General features: G+C 37.4%; 1 pseudogene; it reads right to left on the reverse strand.

Annotated features, from left to right (window-relative positions):
• Nucleotides 1-10,029: 10,029 nt before the first annotated feature.
• Nucleotides 10,030-10,119, reverse strand: LOC120097194 (U6 spliceosomal RNA; annotated as a pseudogene).
• Between the last annotated feature and the right edge of the window lie 3,515 nt (nucleotides 10,120-13,634).

Here is a 13,634-nt window from a genome sequence, read left to right on the forward strand (position 1 = left end):
AGTACCTCTGACTCCAGCCAGGCATCCAAAATTTTCACGCTCTCTCTACCTTCCTGCTATCAGCTCAAAGACTGATCTGAAATCAATCATTTCCAGCTTACTGGGAATACCTTTCAGAGCCAAGGTAGACCTGGCTGAATTGCTCAAGTGGCTATTCCCAGAAGTTACTGGGGTAGAGAAACATATGCAGATAAAGCACTCCGTATCTTGTACAGTAAAATTGCTTTCTATTTTCCCCCATTTAAAATCTATTTTCATTTTAAATGTGCAGTTTTCAGCTACAAAGGGTCAAATGTGTGCATTGTAGACTGCCAGGAAGAATGACCTTTTTAATACTGTTCGATAGAGAGACGTGACCTAAATCCCAAAACAATTGATATCCACGCATTTAGAAAACATTGTTTCTACTTCAAATTACTCGGGTGCTGAATTAGAAATTTAAAGTTTTAAAGCAGCACGGAGTGCTGTTGAAGAAGCATTTGGCTCGAGAGTTGGGTTCTGAATATTCTTCCTGAAGGTGAGAGGAAGCCACTGAGGTTGTGAGCAAGAGTGACAAAAGACAAGTGACACTTTTAGAAATCAATTTGTCACTGGTGTGGAGAATGTGGCAGAAAGTCAGAGTTGAAGCCTCTGCTTTATGTGTGCCACTAAATAGTGTCTCACACATCTAACTTCACTTACTCATTACTGTAAGAAGATGATCCTTGTATTTGCATATTCATTTGTCACGTTAGAACTCTCTTTGCAACACATGGTTTTCACAGAATCATACTGCTGTTAAGCATCTTCCCATCTGAGAGAAGAAAGTATATAGTATTAACTTACAGGACTTTAGACATGTAAGAGACCTCAGACCATCCACAGTGAGAGCTCTCTAGGAAGTGTTTCCAATTTCTCTCATCACAAAACCATCTGAACTGAAACTTGCAGTACTAAGCCCAGCACTGCAAGCGAGAATGTGTCTGATGACAAGACAGGCAGGGAAGCACTGCTGTGATCCCAGTGATTATTAAGTCATCTGGATTTCAAGAGAAACTGACTTCAGTGGGTGACTGGTTCCAATGAGACCTTTTTGAATTTGAGGCAATAACAAAGCACTTGAGAAACTCAACAAATAATTTAAATCTGCAGACAGAGCTCATAGCTTAGTCAGCTTGCAAGTATGGCCTGATGAATTTGGTTCTGCAGAAGCAAAGTTAAAAACAGTAAACAAACAAACAAACAAACAAACAAACAAAAACCAAAGCAAGGCAACCAACCAACCAACCAAACAAAATGGAATAATTCCATTGCTTGGAAGGTAGAAGTAGGTAGAAAATTGAAACTTTCCTGACTATTAATCCTTTTCTACTAAGTGGATTCTAAGCTAGAGAAAGACCCTGTCACCCAAAAATGAAATTAGTAGATATATTACATAGGAATGATACCTAAGGTTGTCCTATATCCTTCACATACATTCACATATTTACATGTATGGCACTCTTGTACACGTGAACACCCTCATACACAAACTAGCTTATATATGAATGTGCATACACAAAATTGTAGCAATAATAATAATAAGCATATTGTGTTCATATTGAGAATAAATATCAGAATAAAAAGAATTACTTGTGGCATTTTCTGCACGGAAATGATAGCGTATAAGAGCTATTCCCAGAAGAAAAGCCATACAGACTGAGAGCAAAGAGTAAACACATCCCCAGGGAATTATTAGAGCAGGAGAAGAGGGCTATAAATGAGCCTGGGCAGCATTTAAACTGACATGGAACTAAGAGAATTCAGTGCCTCAAAAAAACGAAATAAAACAGAACTGAACCTAACAATTAAAAGTAACAAAGATTGACGTTGGAGTATTGGGCTACCACTATGTAAGAAAACATAATGACTTAACTCTGAAAAAGTACATGGCAAGCCCAGTAAAGTCTACCATACTTTCTCTGTACAACTGATAGAAGCAGACTGTATGCATAGGAAGATACAGTGTAGGTTACTATACAATAGTTAGATCTTACGAAGGCCTGTCCAGCATCATTGAGTATGCTCTACCTTCTGATCCATCTGCTATATGTCTTGGAACAGATGATCTGGGTTCTTTATGACTAATCAGGTAAGCCAGGTAGGTCTTTGCCTCCATAATAAAGCTGGGCTAGCTTGTCTAAGACATCAAGAACACATGCACTGTATCATTTAGCCCAGATAGATAAATAGATAGATAGATAGATAGATAGATAGATAGATAGATAGATAGATAGATACACAGATAGATGATAGATAGATAGATAGATAGATAGATAGACACACAGATAGATGATAGATAGATGATAGATAGATGATAGATAGATGATAGATATAGATAGATGATAGATAGATAGATAGATGATAGATAGATAGATGATAGATAGATAGATGATAGATAGATAGATGATAGATAGATAGATAGATGATAGATAGATAGATAGATAGATAGATAGATAGATAGATGATAGATAGATAGATGATAAATAGATGATAGATAGATAGATAGATAGATAGATAGATAGATAGATAGATAGATAGATAAATAGATAGATAGATCCAGCTGGAATGAGAACTGATCTAAAATTCAAATTTTCTTTTTATTTTGATGACAGAATTGAGGAGAGCAGGATCTTGGGCTTCAGGTTCATACGCTATACCAGAGTCTAGCAGAATTCTTCCTAATAGAGTGCGGATTACTCATTTATTTTTGCTTTCTATTGAATGAATACTTTGCTCAGAGTGAAAGTTCATGTATTAATGGGTCTCCTGATCATTTGGCAACCCCAAGTTCATCCTGATTTGTTTCAAGGCTGAGTTTGGACTCAAGTGAGAACTTCTTAGAAGATAGAACAAAGAGAACAAAGCAAGGCAAACAGAAAGGTAAGACTAAGGTTTGAATCACATAGACACCCGTTTATACTGTCAACAACGTCCATCTTAATTTTACAGAGCAGCCTCCATGACACCGCCTGAAGGAAAAATGAGATACTACTCAGGAAAGTGTTCTTTTTTACTGCCCTCATCCCACCGTTTTCTATTGTACATTAATCCCTTCGCAAACACATTGTATTCCATCCCTCTTCACCATCTAAGGCCCCTCCTTTCCCTCTCCGCTGTTGTTTTTACCTTCTGTCTTTCATATATCTTCATCTCTCCCTTCTCAAATGGATCCTTTTAATCTTCAGAAGCACCCAAGGTTATCCTTCACGTTTAGAAGCTTTCTAGTACTGTTCATCATATCCCCTCAGCTTCCCTTCAAAACTGTATTTTTCAGTAAAGAGGTTCAGTCTCATTTTGTCTATCTTGCCATCAGCCTCTCTGACCCTCTCCAAAGTGTCCTCCACTCACCACATTACTAAAGTGCTTCTCAGTTCCCATTGTTCCCTTAGCCCAGAGTCAATTAATATTTTCCGTTTTCACCTCAATGAACTATTAAGAATTACTTTTAGGGGTGATCGTGCTTCACTTTAGAGACTCCTCTGGCCTCAGTAACAAGCCTCTGTAGAGTTGTTTCTCCAGACTCTTCCTCATCCAGCCTGCCTTACGCGACTACCAGTTACCTAATTTAAACGTCATTTCCTAGTCATTTTCTCAGTTGATTTTTTTTCCTTCAAGTAATGATTTTCGTCTATAGAATAATGAATTCTAGTGTATACATTCACTCTAATCCTCTCACCTGAACTCGAGACTATAAACCCAGCTTCCTACTTTAATATATTTTCTTTGTCTTCATAATGCTCCCAAATGAACTCAGGTTCTCACCTCAACCTCTGATTTTCCTCTATGATCCCTTTCTCAGTAACTTGCCATCCTCTCCATTCTTTCTTTAAAAGAAAAATATTTAATTTATTTACATTCCAGCTGTTGCCCCCTCCTGGGCCCCCTCCCACAGCTTCTCATCCCAATCCTCCTGCTTGCCTCTGAGAGGGTGCTTTCCTTCCCACCTCCTTCAATCCTTCCCCTAATTTAACCATAGGCATCTCTGACTTCAGTCCAATGGTTGGATGTAAGTATCTGTGTCTGTCTCAAACAGCTTCTGGTACCTAGGATATATGACCCATTGTCTTTCTTTACTCATACATTGTCTCTTGGATTTTTCAACATAAACTACACAGATTGTTCCAATCCCCGCCCCTTTCCATTCATGTGCTTCTCTTCTTCATTCAAGCATTGTTATCTTAAAATACACTTGTAAAAAATTTCCTTGAGACATACATGCCCAGTCATGATAGTCTTTCCCATCTCCAGAATTGTAAAAATAAATAAATAAATAAATATTTTTCCTTCACCATTACCCAAACTCTGGTATTCTAACATTACAAAACACTGTGTAAAGAAAACCACACGTGGAATTTTTAAGTTATTACTTTGATTTGTATACAGATATTCTTAGATTTGAATTGTTTATGTGAAGTTCAGAGGACAGCATGTGGAGTTGGTTCTCTCCTTCTATCAGATGGGTCAGCCCCAGAAGTTGAACTCCTGTCATTTGCAGCAAGTGGCTTCACCTACTGTATCATATCAACAGTCCTATAAAATGGTTATAAAGCAAAACAGCTATAGATTGATGGGTAGATTTGGTATAAGTGTCATCAGACTGAAAGCAGGGGAAGTCTGTAGCCACAGCTCTAACCCCAGAACCCAGAGGTGTGTCTGGCATATAAATGATTCCATTAGTGGCTTGTTAGTGAATAAGTGGTCCACCCTCTCATTTCCTTAGCAGTAGAATTTCTTGACTATATTTTTTTGAATGACTAAACTCTTCCCTTTGAAGAGTCAGGCTGCCCTTAGAGGGATTAAAATCAAAGCTTCTAAAAAAAATAGTCTTATATATGAAATGGATTCTAGGATGAAAGTGGGAGGCTACTCAAAATAACCCCTTGCAGATAATTCCAAGTCCTATTTCTTCAGTTAATTGCTATTACTTCCTGAAAATCAACTAAAGTATGGTGTCCTTCAGAAAGCCTTCCTGATTCCCATTGTGTGTAACTCAACACTCCCCACGGTACTCCCAAAAGAACATAGTACGTTGGGAATATGTTTTACCATACTGTTCCCATTTTTGAAATCCACTGATCTTCTGCCTGAGCCTCTAACTTCATTTAGGAAAGTAACATTGTCTTGTTCTTGTAATAATTCTTAATTCCTAATAGAGTATCTGACACCTAGTAGCTGCTAAATATGTTTCTGTCAAAGTGAACTGAATTCTTGAAGACTTTCATAGATGCTATCAATTTTATAACCTGATTCACTCATGCATTAGCTTTCAGCCAGTTTTTTTCCACTAATCCCTGTTCAAACCTGGGAGGAATGATAACGTATCATTTCATAAAGACTTTTCCAGACTACTTTCAAGGTACTGAATGTCATTTTGAAAGAATTCTAATCAATAATGGTTTAAATTAGATATCAGAGAATCCAATGCATACATAAGTGCTTGCAATATTTATATAAAGCTAAACTCAACAGCGTTTCCATTCCTTTCCCTTCATTTAGCATGACATTTCAGCTGATATTCCTGAACTGCTGGGTAGAGCAAGTGCATTTCTATTAGAGCCTCTTTTCCTCTGTGGCATTCTACCAACAGGTGTTCAGGATTCTTCATTTTACGAATATTTTTTTCTTTGCTTACTTTATTATAAAAAAATTTACTTTGACTTGTTCTATTTAAATAAAGGCTCACTTGGGTTGCATGTATAATTCAAATACAGGGCTGAAATGTCTCAGCCTGTGAAGTTGTTTGCCACCAAGTCTAACAATATTAGTTCAATCCATACATGATAGAAGGAGAAAACCAACTATCCCAAGGCGTTCTCTGTTCTCTACACATATACTATGGTCCACATATACACACATGCATGAGCACACACACACACACACACAAATAAATGCAATTTTTAAACATTAATTTTCATGTAGAGATCAGTTCTCAGAACTGTATAACGTGTGATTAATGGAGAACCCCTTCCTAGGTTTTTTCCTCCACTTTAATTTTTCTCTGGAATTCTGGGATTAAAGAGAATGAATACATCATTACACTCACAGCTGAGGAAATTCCTTACCCTAAGAAAGTGGAGTTCCTGGAACGTCCAAAGGGATATGCCAGCATGAGTCCATACACTCCATATACCTCTTTCCAGTAAACGTGAACTTGGGTCCCACCCTTGCTTACTTGCCATTGAGCTTTAAAGCATCATAATTCACAGAAACATTTTCTTTAAACAATAAACTATGAACAAAGCATGCAAATGTTTACATAAATTCTCTTTAAAATGATAAATAGAAAAAATGTCTTCAACTTACATGGGTTATCTGCAGAAAAAAGAGGAAAGGATAAGGGTGACCATTTTTCTATGCTTTTAACAGCTCTTAGATTTTCCAAAAGTATTTGTGGCCCTCAATGTTTTACAGCACATTTTTCACATACTTCTCTGGTATTACATCCTCTCTCTCTCTCTTTGTCTCTCTGTCTCTCTGTCTCTGTCTGTCTGTCTGTCTGTCTCTCTCTCTCTCTCTCTCACACACACACACACACACACACACACACACACACACATACACACACACATACACAATCTGTATTCACATCTCAACATATAATAACAAGACTTCTTTATAGCGTGTTGTATTTTCCTGACTGATTTCAGATGTATTCATTTCATTATCTCCAGTCATTTCCCATTTCCTACATTTCTTGCCTCAGCACAGCTGACATTCTTCCAGGTTCTACTCAGAAATAACAACCTGCCTGTGCCTGCTCTGCAGCAGCCCCTGCTGGCAAGAGACACTCTCTGATATGCCTGGCCTTCCTCAGCTGTGCCTGTCAAACCTGGGGCTTCATCCCCAGGGGTCCCTGCCTCAGTCTAGCCACAAGTGACCATAGTTTAGCCAGGAGTGACTGAGAAGTCAGCAGATCCTGGAGCAAGGCTGTCTGCCATCTTCAGGTTAGCAGCTGCACGATGTTACCAGGGTGGAAGAAGAATGCCAGATGACTGCAGAAGTTAAGCACAAACTTTTTGTTGGTTTCTAGAACACACATAAAAAAAACAAAGAATATTGAAGCTGTGACTAAAATGATAAAAGGAAATCAATGCAGAAAAACAGACCACCTGAAAATCTTCACTTGAAGCACACGTTGTGACATGATGTCAAAAAAGGCATTCTTTTCAGGGAGCAGGCATATTAAATTATGCTCGCACTGACTGTTCTTCCAAGGACTGTTGATAGATGCTTAGGAGAGGAAAATCTCCCTCTCTGCCTGACCTTAAGAGCTGTCTTACCCCAGGCCTTAGATGTTCAAATATGAGCATAAAACATTTTTACATTGATCCCATAAAGTATTTTCAAGCTGTTCCCTTTAGCTTTTTCTTATCATCTGCCCATGCATACAGACGAGGCCTGGGTGCACCCATTGTTCTATATATATGGAGGTATAGATGTATTAAATCCATGCTGAAGAATAAATACATTCATCATTCAGCATGACAGAAACAGAGTGGAATATACTCAGGTGATTGCAATTTGTTTTGCCATGCACCCATGAAAACTCCTGGCAGTGGAAAGAAAACGGAGCAGGCAGGTTATGATAATAGAATATAGCTGCTTTTCTAACATTTATCATTATACATAAGCCAATCTTCCTAAAGAGTGTGAAATGCATACATTTGTAATAAATACACTATTCCTCTAAGGCTGGGTTGGAAAGAAAAAACAAGACTGGAGAATCAATCTACATGAACTCGAATTATGTAGTGGAAAAAACAGGACGTTGATTGGGAGAAATGAAGGATATACAAACAATAGGAGACAGGAAACAGGACGCAGAAGACACTGGCTTCAAGATTTGCAGTATGTGTCTATTTTAGTACAAGGAAATTTATCCTGAGGAGGAAGGGTGAATAAGCATTAAACAATGGAAGAAGCGTTATATTTTTGTACACAATCTTAACTGGAACAGCATCCTTCAGTACTGTGACCTCTGAGTTCCTTCTACTTCACGGTTGATGAATGGTGTCATTTTACTTTATATTAAATATGGAAAATCGAGTGCATTTGTTCTTAAGAGGTTGTCAAGCAGGGAGGGAGGTCATCCTGTGTTTGTGGAAGGCCTCTTGCTTAGCCATATGACATAATGGGCAAGCCAGAGTACAGTGGCCACCAGGGAATTAATGATGAGACAGTATACATAATCAAATCTCCACAATGTCACTTTGTTTTCCCCATTTGAAAATAAGTTTTACCTGAAGAGCCATATAATGTCACAATTCAGACTGATAAAGCTGAGCATCCTCTTAGGCAAAGTGACCAAGCTGAGACTTGGAAAGAGAAAAAAAAAGCCAAGGAGTCCAGCACAAAATGCTGTACATTACCTCAATGAGCAAAATAAACTTCCAAGTAGTGACAAAGGGCTTTGACTTAAGGCAAACCTTGGCGTGACATGTCAGCACACAATTGAGAAACTGTCAAATCATCTGACCTTCCTATGTAACTCAATTTGGTAGGCTCTTAAAAAAAAAAACTACCCCAAAATATCACTTCCATAAAACCATGAAGAAACATTACTCATGTATTCTCATCTCAGCAAGAGGAATGCTCTAGAAATTATTCACTGTTAATGAATTAATAATAGAAGTGGTATATTTATATGCTTTTGTGTGGTTAAAAAAATTAAGTAAGTCTCATTATGCCAAAGGGTACGTGCTCCTTTGACAACCTCCTTGGCAGCGATTTTAAAAGTTGAATCTTGGGGGCAGGGGAAAATGTCATGAGACCCCAGCTTATTAAATTTTGTAAATCATAAGGCTTGCAGAGCACTGCGGCTGATTTAGTTGTTGGCCTAGAAACTCTGCTGTGGGGACCATTAAACAGGTCCAGAGTTTAAGTTACACAGTAAATTATACTCCGAAGACACAGAGACTTCACATCCTGTTTCTCGCTATGTCTCAGAAGTCCTAGGAGACAGGGTCACGTTTTCACAGGGAGCCATGAGTGTAGCGTCTCTTGATGGAACCGAGTCCACCAGGGACTACTGTCAAGTTCTCTGAGTTTTAATATCAAAACTGGAGAACTAAATTAAATTAGGCTTTTTCTCTATTTGAACAATCTTCACAGCTGGAACAGATAGGAGAACCAATATTCGTTTTAGGTGATTCCAGATCGTACAGTCACTTTCAACAAGTAGTTATGATTAGAAGCAGCAAGAATGATGTGCTTGGTAGTTTAAAAATAAATGTTTGTCATTTTTTATCTTTTGCCTTAGAAGGAATAATGAATTGTCTATAGTTACCATGACAAAAAAAAAAAAAAGCCCCACAGTCTAAGACCGCAAATAAATGAGCATAAAGAAAGCAAAGTCATATGTTTTTTATAGAGAAATATATACTTATTTTAATGAAGTAGCTCAAAACATAGTTAGACTGGCAAGTATACTGTCTGCAGGGTAAACTAACAGATGACGGAGATCATGAATAAGCTGGTGTCACAGCTCAAGGCCAACAGGCAAGACTGAGAAGACTCAGACTTCTGCTAGACTTAGACTTTAGCTTTAGTGAGGCCTTTAATTTACTGAAGGATCCCACTTGCATTCTGGGGGGGCACAAAGACTAATTCAAGTACACAGGCTTAAATATCAATTTTTCCCAGAAACATCCTCATAGAAAATACCTCCTATAGTATGTCCCCTTAGAACTGAATATCAGTTTCACCTTAACAAAATGGTTTAAACCTTAAGGCATTTTGAAAAGTTTAGCTTTAAATGTTCAGTGAACATTACATGCACATCTCTTTGTTTGCCATTAATCTTAGTGACCTGAGTGAAGTGAAAAATCCCCTATAATCAATGAGTTTATTCACATCCATTCTATATAGATTTGCATAGTGCTACATTGAAACTTTCATGTACAACAAAAAAGAGCCCCTCTAGTCTTTGCACTCAGTGACACAATCACATATGCGTGGGCATAATAGTTTTTCTTTTTTCATTATTAATATTTATTTATTTATATTTCAAAAATTATGGAATGCTTCATGAATTTACAAAGGGGCCATGCTAATCTTCTCTGTATCATTCCAATTTCCATATATGTGCTGCCGAAGCGATGATGAAATTAATCACTCTTTGTAATAATTCTGTCATGAAACTTTCTAATGTTCTGTTTCTCTGAAATGTAGAGTGCTAACTGGTAGTTAAGAGCTAACAGTTATTTAAAGTTAGAATAATTCTGAAATACATTTCCCTTAAAAGCTAAAGTTTTGAGAGTTTCAAATATTCAACTTAGATTCAACCATTTCTTTAAAACTAGTTAAGAAATCATTTTAAACACATAAGGAGAAATGATTTAAAGTCTGGAGAATGTTTATCTTGTTTATATTTTGAAAATTTCCTATTCTATAACTGGTAAATAGTTGTAACATTTGACTGACTGAAAAGAAATATCCAGATTGCCCCTGGGGGTTTGTTTTTAAATCATCATAAGAAGAAAATTATCATATTCAAGATCACTGTGGACGGAGCACTCATCATAACAGACGTTTTATAAATGATGGCCCATGATCAGCACAGTGCGGCCCATTCTGTAGACCTCATAAGCATGAAATTTTCACTTAGTTTTCATGGCAAATTAGCCTTAACCAATTACTATTGGTAATTCAAATTTATGAACCCATTCTCAAGGCAAAAGAAAATTAATGTCAATCCTTTATGGAGCCCTCCCTACTCCCATTAGAGATTCTTAGTACCCAGTACCCTCACAGTATGGTAGAACCCAACGGCTCTTTCTTAAAGCACTTTTTAAAATTCCCACTTGGATTTTTTTTTTACGTTAAAATACAAAACTTAAGTCTGGTAGATATGATTACAATGTGGTTTGATATCAATAGAAGGAAAGGGCAGAAATCAATACTGTGAGAGCTAATAAAGACAAATGTTCTGCGATTCACTAGGGAAGAAATAATGGATGCAAGATTGAATATGATTCAGCGGTGTAACACTGTCACCGAAAGGCAAATGCTATATCGGATTGCATTAACAGACATATCATGTAAAACAAGAAGAGTGATTTTTCAACAGCTGCACTTCCGGCACCACTGGCCCAAGCAGGAAAGCTCCTACACTCTGAGGCTCAGAGTGATGTGTAAAAAAAAGGCTTGAAAAAGAAGCCGGGGTGCAGCCATCTTGACAATGAACGATAGAGTTTGAAAAAAAATGCATTCCAGTTTTCCCAGGCAGTGAATTACATTAAACAGAAAGAAAAATACCTCACAGCCAGGAAATTTTTCAATGAAGTCTCTGGGTTCTTGTTCTTGGATGTACTCAAATTAACCAGGATAGCCAACACTTTCAAAGGGGTTTTGGATTAATGAGTATATGATGAAGGACATCTTCAAACATTTGTCAGTACTTCTTGGTCCTTATGACATTCTCTACAGTCAGATAACCAGAAAGAGCAAAACTGAAAACAGGATCTGAGGAACAGCAGTTCAAAGTTACAAAGCAAATGGGCCACTCATCCCCACATTTCCCTAAGGAGCTCCTTAGATTGAAGCGATAGAGGACTACTTTTGCTGAGGACCTAGCCTACGCTAAGCTGTGTCTTACTTTTTTGTAATTAAAACTCAATTTAGTTCTCCAACAGTTTCAAGAGATGTGTCCAATCATCATATTATCCCAGCTTCACAATTCTAAATCTCAAGAATAGGAGGGTCCAGTTATTTTACACTAATAAGTTTCAGACTCCAGGTCAAGAATCCAAATTCCTGTAGGCTAGCCATTGCATCCCAGGAAGCGACACTGTCTGGTAGTCACCTGTGTGCATACTACAAAGTGTGGAAAGAGTTGCTGTCCCCAGCTAGGATAGCACCTAATGTGCCAGTAGATAATGGCAGTCATTGACCATAGGGGAAAAAAACCATTCTGTAGCATAAGGAGAAAATTAGAATATATATTTAACACATATATATGTGCATATGCCAAGAAACATTACCTCTTCAGACTTTCTAAAATTCTAAGTAGTTTAGATTTTTGCCTTTCTGTGATAATTTTAGAAAACTTTTTCTGAGTGTAGAGTATTAAATTAAGTCCTACAAACTCTGAGAGTATGTGATTTACATAAATTGCAACACTGCTTTGGAAACATCACACTAGGGGGCTTCAAAGTGAGTATGCAATTTCTCTCTAATATAGATTAATTTAATATTTAATTTCTGACTAATGTAGATTAATCTCATTAATAGGGGCAGCTAACTATAAAAAAAATCATATTTCCCCAGTTTCGCATCTCTTGTGTCTCACGGAAAGAGCAGACAATTGGAAGTGGGAATTGAAAAGCAATCCAGAACATGGCCACAATTATGACAATTACCTAAATTGTCTCACTTACGGTACAAACGTAAGTGATTCAGAAACCTTATTCAAAGATGCATTCATGACATAAGAATATCTAGCTGCAAAACACACTTTGCATTCATATTGCCTCATAAAAATTCAATGATTTTAACTAAGTTCCCCTGGCCCTCAGAGCTTCCAGATATTTCCATGTGCCTTGCTCTTGTCCTCGTTCACTTCTTTTTCTCTATTATATGAACAAGATCCATTGAAACCGTACTTCATTTATTTCATAATAATGGGACGAAATGACAAAAATGTGATCTTAGAATAGTGGAAAGGCTCTCGTCTCCATCACTGTATGCATGGCCAACAATAGCACTGGGGGTATTTCCCCAGTTTCCCTGTTGCTTTATTCTCTACTGCTACACCTCGGAGATCGATTTCTTTCATAATGGTTCATTTTTCTGCCTCTTGTAGATAAAAATTTTACAAATAAATAGTTATACTCATTTTCCTCGAGGATTTTTTTTCTCAAAACTCCTGTATGACAGATGAAACTTTTGTCCAATCCAACTCAAAGATAACACTAGCAAGTGGATATATTTAAAATTAGAAACAGAAAATAAGGCAATTTCTCTGAATTCCTAATCCCAAGGTTATTTACATTCAAAGCTTGCTTTCAACAGTTCTTCATGATATATACAGGATTGACAAAACATTGTCCAAATCTAGGCACATATCAATTATTACTTCTGATATTAATTATCTACATAATTTTCCAATCTAATCTTTTGTCCTTCCTATGTATTTAATGTAATAATTTTATTACTATAGTATGACTATGAAGGCTAGAGATTAAATCAAGTTATGATGTTGGGAATAGCAGTTTCCGGTGAATTGTGTCTTTTAAGAATATGTACTTAGTCTGGGGATATAGTTCAGGCAGGAAACAACTACCTCTCTTTCTGACATGGTAAGCTAAGTTTGATTCCCAAGAACTCATGTAAATAAGAAAAAAAAAAAGAAGCAGAGACAGACAAATCCATGGAGGTTTCGCTCGCGCGCTCTCTCTCTCTCTGTCTCTCTCTCTCTCTCTCTCTCTCCCTCCCTCCCTCTCTCTCTCTCCCTCCTCTCATCCCCCCCTTCCCTGTGTGTGTGCCTATGCATGTTTGTGTGTGTACTGGAGTATGCAGATGCTCAATAATCTTCCCTGTATTATTGACCGTAGGATTGTTTTAGAGGCAGGTTCACTCAAACCCAGAGTGCACCAATAAGACTGATTTTATTG

This window comes from Rattus norvegicus, chromosome 15, assembly GCF_021556685.1.
Source record: "Rattus norvegicus strain SHRSP/BbbUtx chromosome 15, alternate assembly SHRSP_T2T, whole genome shotgun sequence".
NCBI classification, from domain to species: domain Eukaryota; kingdom Metazoa; phylum Chordata; class Mammalia; order Rodentia; family Muridae; genus Rattus; species Rattus norvegicus.